The sequence below is a fragment of the Zalophus californianus genome, chromosome 1 (genome assembly GCF_009762305.2).
Source record: "Zalophus californianus isolate mZalCal1 chromosome 1, mZalCal1.pri.v2, whole genome shotgun sequence".
NCBI lineage: Eukaryota > Metazoa > Chordata > Mammalia > Carnivora > Otariidae > Zalophus > Zalophus californianus.
Genome location: NC_045595.1, coordinates 108302479 through 108320374, shown reverse-complemented (window position 1 = coordinate 108320374; position 17896 = coordinate 108302479). Strand labels below are relative to the sequence as shown.

The window sequence follows — 17896 nt, the reverse complement described above, 5'->3', positions numbered from 1 at the left end:
AGAAATACAAACATTACTCTTCCACAGTCAGGTCGTTGAAAAAATGCACAATAAAAAACCAGGCTGATGCACATTTAGGAAGAGGTCCTGTGCTGTGTCACTAGGATGTCAAATGCCCAAGGATCTGTGTGATTGCTGCTCATGGCAGATACCACAAAAGAAAATGTGTAGGCCCTGTGCCTGCCTCAGCAGCCTCCTTTTCCTGAAGTCTCTCTCTCAGAGATCCACCAATCCCAAGTACGAAATAATTATGCCACACAGCAGATATGGCTTAAATTTCTTCATATAGTATGGATGTGTTTTAATGGTGGGCACTGTGCTAAATGTTAAGATGGGCAGAAAAGTGGTAACATGCCTCAGAAATTCTATAGAGTGGGGAGAAGAAATAATTTTACTGAATTTTATGTATAAATTGTAAAAGTTAAGATAGGGTGGTCTGTTTGTGTCTAAAAACAGAGTTAAGACTGTTGACTTCTCTCTCTCAGTAGGAGATAGACTCATCTCAGCACCTCCGTTCTATTGTGTCTTCATTATGTTTGTCTATCCATCGCTACGCTTATTCAGTCATTAACCAACATCTGTTGAAGACCTGCTACCAAGGCAGGCACTAGGCTGAACTCTAAGGAGATGGTGGAAGACAGCCATTAATCCCATACTGATAATACAAAATCAATGGTGATGTGTACTATATGGAAATAGGAAGAATGTATTATAAGGACACTCAACTCCATCGAGGCCAAGTCGGGGAAAGCTTCTCTAAGGAAGTGATGTTTGAGTTGAGATCTGAGAGGTGACTAGAAATTAATCAGAGTTGGGTGATTAGAGGCAGTTGGGGGGAAGAGATGCAAAGTGATAGGAATGTTTCAGTTTGGGCAAACCTTAGGCTCTGCATCGCTTAACAGAAAAACCATGATGCATAGGACACAATGCTAACCATGACCCCATACCCTAGCACAGCAAAATATCCTCACCTGACACCATCAGCTTACCCATGCATATCATTTCCTATGGGCATTGCAGTATTTTTTCCTCAGGTTCCTTTCAGGTATTTTAGGACTGTCTTGAAAATTTAATATATTATTCTTGCTGTGCCATCACTTTGTCTCCTGTCTCTTACCTCGACTCAAAATTCTTTTTCTTTTTTTTAACCACGGTTACAAGAGAGAGGGCAACAGAGGTTTAACTGAGCTACACAATCAAGGATTATTGGTATTTGGCAAGGATTCCATACCGTAATTCGGCATATTTGCATTTTGTAAGACATAGAATTAAACCCTCTTCGATCATTCAGTCATTTGCACCAGAGATGAGTATATTGTGACTCTCAAAACACTTGGTTTAGAAAACTGAAGACTAAAATTGTTCCCCTCCTCTGTTTTTTTTTTTTTTTTTTTTTTTTTGTCAAGCAGCTCTTAAAAGCATGACCTAGAATTTCCTTTCCTGCTGTTTTTTTTCTCCTCATTTATTTTGTACATTTCAACAATTTCTAAGCTGGCTACAGACCTTGAACCAACAATTGGGAACACTTTTATAAGTCTCAGCTGAGAGCTTATAAACCATTATGTAGCTCAGCAAGAAAACGTGTGACAGAGATGTACAGTTACCTTTCCAGTGGAGTTCCATTTCTTTACTCCCGCCATCCAGCTGAAGGTAAAAAGGCTCCTGAGGCCACCGAATAAAGAAATGCTCTGTTCGCAAAAGAAGAGGTACACATGTTCTAAGTAGACCAGTGTGTTCCCAGTGAAAACATTTCCTGGTAAAAATGGCATGAAAATGTTGAAACCATGTTTCATTATTTTTGGTTCAGGTTCTGCCAAGACAGCATTCTTTTTCACAAGGCTGGGGAGGCAAGCATGTTGGAGCTAGAAAGGTGAGAACTCCTGCTGGAGTCACATGGAACACCTGCCAGGTAATGATGCTATTTCCCTTTTATTTCTGTTTGAGCTGCAAGAAAGCTGGTACTTTTGAAACATAAAGGCCAGGTTCCTGCTGTGACATCCCCAAACTGTTTCTTAAAATACTCATGTAGCAGCTGACTGTACAGAAATGTACATGAATGTCTGGATAGCTTTTCAGAACCTTTCTGAAAGCATGCACCTATTTTCAGGTAGGTTCGGTATATGATGTTCTGCAGTCTATTTCCCAAGAGTCATGATGTTCCCAAGTATCTTGAAGTTGTGTTCTAGCCTGACTGGATCCACAGGAAAATCCAGTGCTGACTTGGTCAGGTTTGCTTTCCTATCCTGGAGTTAATCAGAGAAGGCAGGTCGAGTCTGCAGAAACCATCATGAGTCCAGCATTCTATCAGTGCTCTGCTACTAGGCTGATGTTTAATGTCGGTCTTTTATTAGATGTAAGTTTCTTTCTCTTTTTTTTAAAGATTTTATTTATTTATTTATTTAACAGAGATAGACAGCGTAAGTAGACAGAGGGGCAGACAGAGGGAGAGGGAGAAGCAGGCTCTCCGCCGAGCAGGGAGCCCAATGCGGGGCTCGATCCCAGCACCCTGGGATCATAACCTGAGCTGAAGGCAGACACTTAACCGACTGAGCCACCCAGGCACCCCAACTATTTAACCTTTTAACACTGATTAACATGCAAGCAAAAAAGCACTTTAACGAAAGTCACTACAAATGTATATTAGAGTAATTTTCAAAGTGGGGATGGACCCCACTCCATAGTTTCCATTCATGTGCTTCTCTTCAATTTGCTAATAACCAACCACTCAGAATTTTTTGATAAGCCCCTGAGTTGGAAATAGCCCCTGGGTTGAATCCCTGTAGCTAATGGGAGTGTGGGGCAGAAGGAGGTGGAGGCCCCTTGTATGCAGCAAATCTTCCCATAACCCACCCTCAGCATGAAACACAGACCTTTACATAGCTTACAAGGACAGTCTGCTTATTCACTGGGATCTACGAACACCGTGTCCAGGCTGTAGGCTCTCTTTCAGAGCCTACAAAAATGTTTGTGACTAGAAAAAGCAATAATGGCCCCAAAATACAAAAGGGAAACTGCAAAATGGAAAAGAATAAGTTTAAGTAAGTGTCTACACTGTAACAGGTCAGCCTTATTAATTTTTAAGTTTAGTATTCACAAACATTCCATTACATGTAGAGAACAAACTTGTGGTCACCAGAAGAGAGGGAGATGGGGGAGAAGCAAAATAGGTGAAGGGGATTAAGAGGTACAAACTTCCAGTTATAAATATGTCACAGGGATGAAAAGTTCATCATGGGGAATATAGTCAATAATATTGTAATAACTTTGTATGGTGACAGATGGTGCTTACACTTATCATGGCAAACATCTTGTAATGTATCAACATTGTTGAATCTCTATGTTGGATATCTGAAATTAATATGATATTATACGTCAACTCTACTTCAATTAAAAATTTTTTAAAAATTTAAATAATTTCATCACATATAAAATAATTTATGGGTTAGATATTTTTTCTTGGTATGTAAAATGATTGCTTAGAAATCATAGCTCATTATAAATTAAATGACTTGATTATAGTCTCTAAGATCATCTTGCTTATTTTTTTCTCTTGCTTATCTGTCTCCTTCTACTAGGATATAAGCTCTATGGGAGCAGGAGCCTTGTCTTTCTTTTTTATTCTTGTATCTCCATTGCTTAAAATAGGTCTAACATATTTATAATACTCAGTAAATATTTGTTGATGAATGAAACCAACACACACACACACACACACACACACACACACACAGGCATACACACACATGATCAGTTACTGTAAGGGATTTTATACTTAGGAGGTTGTAAATATCTTCCTAAAGGAGGTGGTGAGTAGGGTCTGAGGGAAGGAAGACCCTGAAGAGAATAGGGCTAAGATGGGTCCATTCCTCATCCATCCCATTCCTATTCTCTATTTCAAATTTGTTACTAAAAATACAATATAAAAATTTGATTTTGAATATCCTAGGGCAATCAATTTGAGAAACTTTAGACAAGTTAGAATTTGACAGATTTTGACATAAATTAAAAACTGAACTCAAGGTGTTTGGGAGAATTTAGTTCAAGTAATTACTAACTTAAATCTTTGAGGGGTAAAACTAGCTTAGAATTTAAGTAAAATGCAAAGAAATGTTCATTAGTTTAGATTTATCTGATTTTTTTTATCCTAAAAGATTTTATTTAGATTTTTTTTCCTATGCCAGACTATGTTTTTTGCTATGAGCTTTAATCAGATTTTTAGCTGAGAATAATTGTTATCCTTATTTAAGAACTAAAATTCTTGCTGGAAAAAAAACAGATGCCACTGAGATTAATTGTTCCATATGAATATAATTCTTTTTAAAATAGGAAATAGTAATGGGAAGATTACTTCTGGGAAAGAGAAGTTTAAGTGGTTTGTGGCTTAGAGGAACACTTTATGTAAATTAACTGAAGTTACCTCTGGGCAGGAAATAAAATTGGACAGTTGAAATTTTCCCAGAGGATCGGTGTGGAAAATTTTTTATAATGTCATTTCTAAAACCTAACAACTATGTGGATGGCTAATCACAAAACACATGTCTTGGTAACCACTTTAAAAATGATTCTTTTAGTGGGGGAGATTAGAGGGTTTGTTGGGATTTGGAGCTTTTAGCCTCTTAAAAGGCTTGCATGATTATTTGGTTTTAATACTTCATGCCCTATCGCTTTGTATAAAAGTATGCATTTTCAGTGTTCAAACCGCATCTTGGTCCATCAGGTCTTAAAATGGCAAGTGTCCTTTCCAACTTGATGAACACACAGAATCTAATGATCTTTAAAAGAGAATCGCATATGAAAAGGAGAGAAAATAATTTATTACTTCGAAGACTGTTGGAAAGGAAGGTGGAATGAGCTAAGTGAGGCAAAATTGCTGATTTTAACCTTGGCCTTGTCAGCAATGCTGGGAAACATGGGAAGGGACCTCACCTCTCTGGGCTTCATCATAAAATTAGCATACTCCTTTTAACCTACCTTATAGTGAAAACTGGGCACTATACATGGTTAAGGAAACCTAATATATGCCACTTTGACATATTATTTTGAATTAAAGGCAGTTAAGAAATAGCAGGTGCAAAAAAGACTCTCTGACCCTCCATTTTCTTCCTGAAAGTAGGAGATAAAACTCTCCAGTGAAAGGTTCCCTCCCTGCACTGGCAGGAAGAAAAACACTCTTATCAGCAGAGATGGGGAATTTGGGGCCAAGAAATCTGTACAAATCACCTTTGTTAAGCTCTTACCTTCCCAGTCGCTTCTTCATTTACTACCCCAACCCAAACGCCTTTGTATTGTCAAATGTTCACAAATTTCTTGTTTATTTGTCTAAAAGGTATAAAAGCCTCCTACTCTGGTTACTTCTTTGGGTCTCATTCTCTTGTGAAAGTCCCCAAGTATGTGTAAAAATTTAATGAAATTTTATGCTTTTCTCCTGTTAATCTGTCTTATGTCAGTCTAAATCTCAGGCCCAGCTGGAGACCTGAAGAGGGTAAAGAAGAATTTTTTCCTCCTCTAGAAGGAACATATCTTGAAAAATAGAAATGTTATAAAACCAAATTAAGTTCTGAAGATGAATTACATGGGATTGCCACTTTTACATGTGACATAGGTCAAATAGAGGCAATTCTATAAATAAGGTTTTTGAGTCTATCAGAACGAGATACTATATTTTTGCTAGACTACATATGCATTAATATCTTAGAAAAAAATTGGAAAGCAGTATTGGGTAAAATAGCGTATTTAGGAATATGGTAAAATTTCTTCAAATGATGATGATGGAGCACTGATTTTGTGCTGGATACTGAGAATGCAAAAATGAATGAGACACAGTTTTTGCCCTTAAGCAATCTGAATAAGTGTTACTATTAAAATATATCAGAAACTTCTTTTAGCCAAGTGAGAGAGCGTTCTCTGAAAGATCTGAAGTTTTGGTATGAATTAGACTGATTTGATGTTTCACATTTAGCCTTTGTAGTGGCTCCCAGGAGACTCCTTCCACAGGACCGAGTGCAGAGGGACCCAACAGGCAGTGGATTTGGGCAGCTAAAGGGGCATCTTCCCAGAACAGCGCCCTCTACCGCTAAGCTATATCCAACTAGGTTGGCGCAGGCGTTTCTCTCTGCATTACCACTCCTGCGGACTCCCGGAGCTACTCCAGGTTCTCTTTCCACAGCCCCTGGAAATAAACCCTGAATTCATGTGTGGAACTAACCCAGGCATCGTGAATGACGACCCCAGGTTGTCTCATGCAATTGGTATAACTGCCAGCTCAAAGACTGCCAATTTATTTCCCGGAGTTTTTCCTGCCTGCATCAAGAATGACTTGGATCAGGGTAGGCAGATCCTCCCAATCACTTCATCAGTTTTCAAGGGTGGGGGAAACTTGATATTGAATATTATACTACTGAAATGACGAATTGGGGAAATTTGCTGGTCAATTTTATCAAAAAGTCAAAAAGCTAAATGTTCTCTCTTATATCCATCAGTGCCCATCAGTAAAGCCTCTATGAGGTTTAGGTGTCTGCTTGATGATGTAATTCTTATGTAGTTTTAAAAAGTAGTACTTGAGCATTTGCAAAAAGACTAATATATTTAATCATTTTGATTTATATCCACAAGTATATGTTAAGTGTCAGAAATCTAGGTGATCTGACAAAAGAGGTCTTTTTTATTTGCTTGTTTATGCTAAGAGGCAGAGGTTTATAGCATTTGTTTTTGAATTCACCACGAGGCACACTAGTAATTTCTATATCTATGGATGTTTCTGGTTGATGGAGATGCCTTCAAAATATTGGATTTCTGGCAAGAATTCTCTGCCTGAACATGTGAGTCATTCTCAAAGATCTCTACTTACGAAGTCATGGAGGATCCAGTTAATTATGTATGTGGACTCCACTTCCAAGGGTGTTTTTCTCTGCTTTGCTTAAAACAGAAAAATGAAAGCAAAATACATTTGCTTGATTTCTTAATCCTTATCTTCTCAGTTTCTTTCTTGAAGGCAATCAGGATTAAGAAAAATCAAAATCTTACTGTAACGATCATGGAAACAAACATAAACACACTAAGTGTGTGAATGTAGAGGTGTGGTATGGAGCAACCCTTTTTGTTCTGGAAGATATTAAAGTACACAGAGAAAAGAAAATGCATTTAAATGGAGAAAAATACAGCACTTTTACTCCAGGAATTTTGATGGATTCTCACCAGGTAACTTGGTTTTCTGACATCGTCTTCAGGCTCAAAGTCCTGGCCTCTTCATCATCTGCAGGCTTGAGATCATGCATCACACCTTCTAGGAAGAAATTATAGGAGGCTGGGAAATGGCAACCTGCTTCTCCACCAAGACAGTGTATGAAAGGGTTGCTTATTGGTACTTTGATTAAACCTAAAATGAAACCAATTGTGCATGTGTCGTATTTTGATTCTAACTTAGAGAGAAACCTAAAATTAAGACTAACCAACAGGAGCAAATAGCCAACATGTCTCTTCCCTGACACAGTTACCTTCATTGCAAGGGAATTTCCCATCTTCCCTTTTACTTTTCTCCATCATATTTATATGTATGTAAAAAGGTAGGAGTAGGAAGAGAAAGAAATGGAGGAAGGAACTGGGAGAGGAAAATGTAGAATAAGTTTTTCTTTAGCTTCTAGAATTTGGGCTTCATCTCCACTTGTAGTTAAACAGAATGAAACAGCTGGGATTTGCCAAACCAAGGTCAATTACCAGGCGTTTCCCACACACAGCAGTTGTAGGAGGTGCCAATTATGCAAGAACTAAAACAACAAAACAAACCATAGAAATCAAATAGGTATTTGCTTTTACAAATTCAAGTGTAAAGGAATTGAATTTGAAAGACAGACCTTCCTGTCCACACCATTAGTAAGCCACCCTTCACATTCACATTGTCTTCTTATACAGGAACCACAGGTTCACTGAACGAGGCCTATTCTTTATTGCCATGAAACTGTGAGATATTCAGTAATATCCGGCATAGTCCTCTTGATTTATCGCCAAAGAACTGTGACTAAGGGGAGGCCTGTGCTATATTTACAACATCTGGTTTTAAAAGCTTGCAAAATTCCATGTATTTTGAGTATCCATATAGGCAACTCTTCTCCACCATGTGAACATTTTCATTACTCTTGCTTTTTCCATCTTCAAGATTCTAAACTTTCACCCTAACTTCTCTCCTCTCATACTGCATCTGGTCTTCATAATGGGTATGGCCTTGGCTCCTTTATTTTCTAATTTATCTCCTGATGACATTTTCACTTCTCTCCAGACTGGATCCAGTAAAGTGTTTGCTCTTAGACTGCTAGGCTCCTTTGACCTCCTGCCATGCTGGTTTTCCAGTCTCCAAGCCCAGGACCTCCTACTTTCCCCAGCAGAGTGTCACGGAAAGCTTGAACGTTTCCCGACGTCAGGTAGACTTGAATCAAATTTCAACTCTATTACTAACTAGCTCTTTACTCTCAGAAAAATGGCTTAATTTTTCTGAACCTATAACGTACTCTAAAACTTGAAGGTAGTGTGATACTTTCCCCACAGTGATTGTATGGTTTAAATGTGAAGGCCCATAAAAAACACCCTCTTAATGATACGTGCTGTAGGCACTCAATGTTAGTCTTACTCCTCTAGCTTTACTCCAGATCTGATAGATGTTGCTGGAGAAAGTATAGATTTAAGCCCACTATAAATTCTTGTCATCTAATCATACATTAGACTGTTATTTATTTCTTATTTACTCTTGTTTTAGTCAGGGTTTCTGATTGCCAGCAACAGAATTCACTATAGCTAGTCTGCCTGCCTTCCTTCTCTCCTTCTTTCTTTCCTTCCCTTGTTTTGTTCTTTCCTCCCTTCCTCCCTGCCTCCCTTTCCTCTCCCACCCTCCCTCACTCTCTTCCTTTTTTTCTTTCTAAATTGAAGTATAATATAAATATAGCTCAATTAAATTCTACATATGTATGCACTCTGTATTCAGCACCCCTGTGAAGACATAGAACATTTTCAGGAACTCAGAAGCCTTTTCTTGTGCCCCTTTCCCTTACATACCTCTGCTGAGGTAACCACTATTCTGATTTCTATCACAAGAGATTAGTTTTAGTTTTGCCTATTCTTAAACTTCATATGCATGGAATCATACAGTAAGTATTCTGGTTCCTTTTGCTCAGCAGTGTTAGTGAGATTCTTCCATATTGCTATGTGTGACAGTGGTTTTTCTTTTTTGGGGGCAGGGAATGTGGTATTCTACTATATGAATATATTGCAATTTATCCATTCTATTTTTTAACTATTTTTTTAAAGATTTTATCCATTTATTTGAGAGAGAGAGAGAGCACGACAGGGGGTAGGGGCAGAGGGGGAAGCAGACTCCCCACTGAGCAGGGAACCCAATGAGGGACTCAATCCTGGGACTCCAGGATCAAGACGTGAGCTGAAGGCAGTTGCTTAACCAACTGAGCCACCCAGCACCCCAATCCATTCTATTTTTGATGGACATTTTGGTTTTTAGTTATTATGAATGGAGCTGCTATAAATATATTTATGTATTTTGATATGTATGTATAAATGTATATGTATATATATTCATACCTATTGTGTATATACTGAAGAGTGTATATACTTAAGAGTGAAATTGCTGGATCATAAGATAGGTACAGTGTAAGTTTTAGCAGATGCTCATGCTTGAGCTAATTTAACCAGAAAGGAATTTATTAAGGGATATTAGATAGTTCATGGATTCAGTGGACAGCTTCTAAGGCTGAATTTTTAGGAAAGTCTTCCAGGGCCACACTGTAGAGTTGGCCTGGGAAGGGCATTGCTGACCCAGAATTATGTTGCCTCTGAGGCAATTGGAAGCTTCCTTCATTGCCACCAACCCTAGAAACCCCTAGCTAGGTTGAAAAGGAGGATCACTTTGCTGCACTGTGTGGTAGAGGGGATCTGAGTGGGTAACTTGTTAAAAACAAAAAAAGACTTTCAGCAAATCTTCCCTTTTTAGCCTCACCTCACATCTCATGCCTCTGAAGTACCTGGTATTTCATATTCCTGAGATTTTCAGTGATGAAACAATATGGTGCCTCTCATTTTGACCACTACAAGCTTATGCTTTAGTTTGCTCAAGATTTCTGTCAGTTACCATGCACCCATCTGCTTACCAGCTTTCAAATTTTTCTAAAACCTCCAATCTCCTCTTTATCCTCTACTTAGCTCTACTCTTGTAGGTTATTGCCTTCTTTTAATTTCTTTATTGTCATTTGGAGGGGATTTAGGATGGCAATTTCCTGTGTATAGTTCACTATTTTTAGACAGAAATCTTCTTATTGAATTCCTCAACAGCTGCTCCAAACTTTTTCTATTCTTTCCAATCTCTGCCTCATCTTCCCTCTACGCCAAGTCTAACAGATGTTTTCAACTTCTACTATCTCAGTTTACCTCTTCTTCATGTCAAAACTTCTCTGCGTTGTTATAAATTTTACAGATGTGGGAAATTAGGAGGAATAATCTATCCTTTCCAATGCTAATTCTTTTGTTTGTACCCATTTCTTCCTCAGCGTTCTTGTTCGGTCCCACACATGCATCTGTTACCTTGTAATATACATTTTTGGAAAAGGGGGTACAACTAAATCCGTGCTATATGGAGTGTGTATGGTATAGTCTTTTTGAAAGTTGTTTCTAGAACTGTCCTTTGGCAGAATATCTTCTGTTTCCTTCAGATTCTTTGAAGTCCCAACTGGCCTTCAGCCACATTTTCTTCCAGCTACAATTCATGTAATTGGTGCTCAGTTCCCTTAGGCTGCAATGAACTTTATGAAACCCTTCCTATAGGTCAGTGGCCTGCTCCAATGCTGTCTTGTCTGCTACTCATTACCTTCTGTTAACTTGACGATTTCCTTCATGGCATCTGGAACTGTTGCAGAACTTTTATGTTCACATCCAGCATGCTTTTCTTTGTTTTGTTGTGGTGGATCTAGCCTCAGCACAATTTTGTCAGATATTATCAGTTAAAACTGGGGGCTAGACATTTTGGTAACCTCTGTAATAGAATATAAATGTCAGGGAGGTTGTAGTAACCACAACTCAGAATGCTGTGCTAGCTGAGAAAACTTAGGTTTTTTTTTTAATTTTGATTCCAGTATAGTTATAGTTTTAGTTATAATTATAGTTATATTTTTTTTAAAAAAATTTTGATTCCAGTATAGTTAACATACAGTGTTGTATTAGGTGTACAATGTAGTGATCCAATGATTCCATACATCACCCAGTACTCATCAGGACAAGTGCCCTCCTTAATCCCCTTTACCTATTTCACTGATCCCCTTACTCACCTCCCCTCTGGTAACCACCAGTTTGTTCTCTCTAGTTAAGAGTCTGCTTTTTGGTTTCCCTGTCACTTTGTTTTTCTTTGCTCATTTCTTAAATTCCACCTATGAGTGAAATTATATGGTATTTGTCTTTCTCTGACTGATTTATTTTGCTTAGCATTTTACTCTCAACAAAATTAAAAGGCAACCTACTGAATGGGAGAAGATATTTGTAAGTGATATATCCTATAAAGGTTAGGATCCAAAATATATAAAGAACTGATATGACTCAACACCCAAAAAACAAATAATCCAATTAAAAACAGGCAGAAGAAATGAACAGACATTTCTCCAAAGAAGACATACATATGGCTTATAGACACATGAGAAGATGCTCAACATAACTCATCATCAAGGAAATGTTAATTGAAACCACAATGATATCACCTCACACCTGTCAGAATGGCTAAAATAAAAAATGTTGGTGAGGATACGGAGAAAAAGGAACCCTGTTGCAATGTTGGTGGGAGACAACTTGGGTTTTGAAGCACTAAAACTCACTGGCTAAGAACCACAATAGCTCATAGAGCTGGAAAGATCTGAGTTTACTTCAGTTCTGTAATTAATTGTGTGTGTGTGTGTGTGTGTGTGTGTGTGTGTGTGTGTGTGTGGTGTGTATTATAAGTATACATGCATATACTGTAATTTTTAAGTAAATTATTTCAGAGACACATCACAGTATAACCTTGAACCCTTTGGAATAAAGTATTCAGGAATTATCTTTCATCTTTTTCACTCTACTGGCTACTTTCTTTTTGCCCTCAAAAATGGTTAGATTCTCTTTATATATAAACAAATTTCTCATCTGCTTTGATTCTTATATTTTTCCCCTTTTTAAAATTCAAACACCTTAAAATAGAAGTTTGTTTTCAATTTGTATGCCCCTTGCTTCTCCAATCCCTGGAATCTACTTTTCACCTCTTAGCACTTCACTTAAACCACCCTCACTAATGAACTGATGGCCCCTAATCCTGGAATCCAGTGCCATCTTTATAGTGTTGATTCCTTTACCTTCCAGGAAACTTTCTCCTTTTATCCTTCCTCTCCTGCACAAAAATCTCTCTTCCCCCGTCATCATTATACTTTTGTATCCTAGTTTCCCCCTTTTTCTGAATCTTTAACAGTTTTATCTTTGTCTTTCTTCCCCCTTAAATATGTGTTTCTGAAATCTTCTACCTCCTCTTATATCCATTTCTTCCTGCCCTCACCCCCTAGTCTTTCTTCATATGTTTAGTCATGCTCCACTCTTTTGTCTTCAACTATTACTACTGTGTGAACATCAGCATCAGTTCTGACCCCTCTTGGAATCTGCATTTTGTCATGTCCAGCTGCCAGGTGAATTTTCCCACACAAATGCCATGCCTTATCTATGTCTGAAACAAATCTCCTTTTGACCCTGAAAATGTTTCTCTTTTGACCTCTTTATTTGAGCACCCCATTCTCAGAAATTCTAACTTATCCTTGTTTTCTTTCTGGCTTTCCTATGTTTAGTCAGTGGTCAAGGTGCCATGGATTTTACCTTTTCAATGCTGCCTGCTGTCATTTCCTTCTTTCCACCCCCACTGAAACCTCATGTTCACCCTCATTGGCTTTACTTTAACAAATGGGTTTCTTTCTTTCTTTCTTTCTTTCTTTCTTTCTTTCTTTCTTTCTTTCTTTCTTTCTTTCTTTCTTTCTTTCTTTCTTTCTTTCTTTCTTTCTTTCTTTCTTTCTTTCTTTTTCTTTCAAAGATTTCATTTATTTGACAAAGAGAGCTACAGCAAGAGAGGGAACACAAGCAGGGGGAATGGGAGAGGGAGAAGCAGACTCCCCTCTGAGCAGGGAGCCCGACGTGGGACTCGATCCCAGGAACCCGGGATCATGACCTGAGCCGAAGGCAGACGCTTAACAACTGAGCCACCCAGGTGCCCCCAAATGGATATGTTTCTTAACTGGTCTTCTTACCTCCTACAAGAGTCAAGTTCTAGATAGCTCAGTCAGCTTCACTGCATTAAAACACAGATATGAAGTTAACTTTGCCTTGCTTAAGACGCCTATGTCTCAGTTAACATTACTTTAGCAATAGCAACCTTGATACAACTGCCTTAAATAATGATGTTTGTCTCAAATAATCAGGTTAGGAGATAGAGTAGTTTAAAGGCTGATTAATTTGGTTGTTCAGTGATGGACTTGAGAACCTATTTCCTTTTCATCTTTCACTCTAATGTCCTCAAGCTGGGGTCCCTACTGGTCACAGAATAGATGGCTATCCCAGGCCAGTCATATTGTATAAATACAACAACATCTAGCAGAGGAACTAAACACTCCTTTGCATTTGTCTTTTTTTTTTTTTTAAATGTGATGGAACTTTCCAAGATTCACCCCTGGTGTAGTTCTCACATTTTGCTGGCTAGAATGGCAACACATATGGCTGCCCAAACAGTTAATTGGTGAGGGCCATGAAATTACAACTGCCTTATCCCCAGATTCCTATGAGATGCCTCACTGTACAAACTTAGATTTTTGTTGAAAAGGAAGAACAGTGTGGTGGGTGTTGGATAGGAAACTACCAGGTTTGAGCTGCCACCTCCATGTTATTCCTTTTCTTCCCCTGCTCCTCCTCGCTCTTGTCCTTTTCTCCACCATCTCCATTATTTTTTTCTTTTTTTAATTCTGTTCTTGATAGTGCACAAGTGGTCAAGTCCAGGTTTGATGAGATTTCTGATCTATGAAGAGTTCCAGGGAGAGGAAGAATTCTTTTTCTATAATTCTATAACATATTTTGGTACTATGTGTTAGTCAGTGCTACACCTTGTTGTCATCTATAATCTGCAAAGCTTTACTCTATTTACTGCGGGAGTATGACTCTCGTAAGAAGTATGACAAGGCTCTTTTTCTCCAAGAGTTTAAGATTGAAGTGGGGATATATGATCTTGACAGGTGAACATATGAATTGTCAGTACACTTAGACGTCTACTTAATGGTGATATTCAATAGGAAAACATTGGCATGTGAAATCTAAATGGACTGTAGCAACTTCTCCCCTTTTGGAGTGGCATTAAGTGATGGCAAAATTTGTATCAGTGAGATAATACATCTATGTCTCTAAATCTCTTAGGCATAAATGGACAGAAATTTTAAGGAATCTTCCAGAGAAAAATAAATATTAATAGAGTTTTGAGGGGAAGGAAAGGAATCAAGCCACGTGGCAGGATTTTGAGCTGTGGAGAGAAAATGGGAATGTGAGATTCCCAGCAGCAGGAAGGCTAAAGGTGTTTTGAAACCAAGGAAATAGAAAATTCATTGTTAAGTTGTTTGTGTTGCTGTGATTTAAACACCCTCCACCTCTTCAGTCTGAGGTACAGTCTTTTTATGTACGTGTTTTAGAGGAAAGCCAAGGAGTCCCATGTGAGGGTAGATATGGAGCAAAAACTACAGGTGAGGATGGAGAGACAAGAATGCATTGAAAGTTTCAGCAAAACCCACAAATTGGAGTCAAGACATGGCATTGGAACTCCAAACCAGAACTGTGCAGAAAAAAATACTGTCTTGGGACCATACTGTTCTTTCTGCAAGATGTGGGATAGAGAGTTCTGGCATTTTTATTTATTTCTCAAAGGGTGGAGCGGCCTCAGCTGCCATCTGGCTTATACATATAAGCACCCAATTAATTGGAAAAAATTGGGACCAAGTTAGGACCTGCATAAAGTAAAGTATTCTATAAATGCCATTTCCTTCCTCTTTTACTTTAACCACTGAGGGGAATATGTTGAAATTAAAAATAAACAAAAGGTACTAGTTTCAGAATTAGGCTGAACTACCTTAGAGCCTTAGCGCTATCTGTTACTCAGTGTGTGGCCTTTGGTAGATTTCCTAACCATTCAGGACTTTATTTTTCTTACCAGTTAACTGATCATAATAATATCCGCCTTGCAAGGTTAGGCAGAGCATAGCATTTGGCAGATAGTAAGTGCTTAATTAATTATGTATGTTGTCATCGTTATTTCTGCTAATAAAACAATTATCATGTACTTCGTACATGGTGGGCACTGATCCTAGCACTCTGTTTGATTTCTCTCATTTAATCCTTACAATGACCCCATAAAGCAAGTGAAACTGTCTCTACTTTACGTGTGGGGAAGTGGAGACAAGCTGGTTGGCAACCTTCCCAAGGTCATATAAACTAGATGGAGCCTGTTCTCCTCACTCGTAAGCTACGGAAGACAGTAAGAGGTCTACAGCTCATCAGGGTGGACTTCCCTGATGAGGTGGGCTTCAGCTTGGCATGGAAGAATCCGGAAGGTTTGCGAAGTCATGCTTCATTCCTAAACAAACATGGTGAGGCAGGAACACCCGTGGTATGTCATAGCGAGAAGGGAAGACAAAAGAATAGGTGGAATTGCAGGGGTGAGTGTAAAGAGGTAGCGGGAGTGAGGTAGGAGAGAGAGCTGGGACTTCCAGCAAGAGGTTGGAAGGTGCCGTGGAAATGAGGTTGAAGAAAAGTACATTGTTTTGAACTTCTAGATTATTAACAGGCTCTGAGTATGTTTTGTGAACCAACTGACTGACTTAAGTTAGCTGAAAAATGTTCCATCTTTGACGACATGAAGCCAGATCTTAGTGGCTGGGTGATTCAGTCCTTAGGATGTGCAAACTGGACTTCATCAGAGAGATCACATGGGCAATTAGCTGGAACCAATCTGGAGCAAAGGCCAATGAATGCAAGCTTCTTCTGCCGACCCCTTAACAAGATCAGTTAAGTTCACATAATAATGGCAAGAAAACACTAGGAGGGGAGGGAGTGGGAAGGGGGAAGGGAGCCATGCACATTTTGGTCCTCTAGCATTTGCCTATGTACCTTTGACCAGCATTCTTTCTGCTCATGGCTGTCGTACTCTTCTGGACTGCACTGGGGCATCAGACCAAATTAATAATACTTTCCCCATGCTTTTTTGGTTGTATTCTTAGAAACATTAAGCATCAAGTTACACACCACCTTTTGCTATTATTATTGAAGATGTAGAAGCTACGTATTTGAGCAAAATGTCATGGGCTAGTATGTGTCATTATTCTCATTTTCAGATGAGATTATGGGACACATCAAGGCGAGGGTTTTGACTTTGTGCCATTGTGTTTGGAGCTGAAACGTCCTGAAATGGAACACTGTACTTTTATGTTGCATTGTAGTTATCTGTTTATCTGACCATTTCTCCTGTGCACTGCGGTCACAGAGCTCAGCATACTTGTGACTAACACAAAGAAGGGGCCCAGTAAATCCTTATTGAACGAGTGAAGACAATTATATTGAAAAGTAGCTGCATAAAAAGTGAATGGAAAGTGTTACATGATGAAATGTTCAGCAGTACTCTTGACATGACCCATCAGTTGTCTAGATAAATTTGTACCATTGGTCTGTTAGGAGTATTTTCTTTTAGTTCTCTACTCTCTTGAGTTCACTTACATACTTGACATTTCTTTCCATTAAATCTATGCCCTGGCTTTTACCACATCATTACACCAGCAAAGGTTTGTAAACTTGGTATTGTGAACAGATATAAAATGTAGCACTAATACCGTGGGGATAGAAGCTGACTTTTCAGAATATGTCCTATTTGTGAATCAGATTAATTATTTAACAAACCGTAAAAATAACTACTATAATCATTGAAGCCTGATCTCTCTTCTTCCTTAAAAGAACTGTCTGAAAGAAGAACTTTAAGCACTCAGATATGTCCTACACTTCTAGCTGGAGGAGACCTTAGGGATAATTTAGTCTTATGATGACAAAGCTTATTTTTTCTCCTTAGTGTTAAATTCTACTCTCAATTAAAATTAGGAAGCTAATGCTAAGCCATTATTTCATGAAAAAATAAGATCTTAGCTTACAAGGTTATAGAATGCATCAATAGTGCTACAGGATTAAGAGCCACATAGAGATTTTCCTTTCTCAAAAATTGCAGCTCTCTCTCAAACTGGTAGAGCTGGCATACTTAAGTAGAAATTATTTTTCACCCACATGTGTCTAACATAAAACTTTTAAACACTGAAATCTTCTTTGAAGTGATGATAGATGACATAATAGATTTGCAAATGTTCATTTTCTTTTTACTCTCTTCCCCAAATCATCTGATATATATGGGCCATACTGTCCAAAGAGAAAGCCGCAGACTCTAGTGGATGTGAAAGCTGGTGACCTGGAACAGGTGCTTATGTAGGTAACATACCATCTCAGCCCTTAGAAGGCTCCATTCCTAGCTACTGCCTGCTGAGCCCCCAGATCACTTCTCAATCAGCTTATGGCATCTCTTTGTTTTTTCCAATGTCCCACGGATTTAAAGGATTAAATTTTATCTTAATCCCTTCTTAAATCTGCTCTGAGTTTTCTCTTCCCTTCAAATATGCTTGTTAGGGATGAGTCATAGTCTTTTCATCTCTTACCCTCTTTTCCATTTCCTTTTCTACCGCACTATAAAATGTAGAGGATCTTCTTCATTTTAAGGATCTTACAGTTCATTATTAAAAGGAAAAAGATACAAGGCAAAAAAAAAAAAATCACAGACACA

At 38.4% G+C, this 17896-nt stretch overlaps 1 pseudogene; it reads left to right on the top strand.

Moving 5' to 3' along the window:
* Positions 1–1867: 1867 nt before the first annotated feature.
* LOC113918466 overlaps positions 1868–17896 on the top strand; it is a 122461-nt pseudogene continuing 106432 nt past the window's right edge.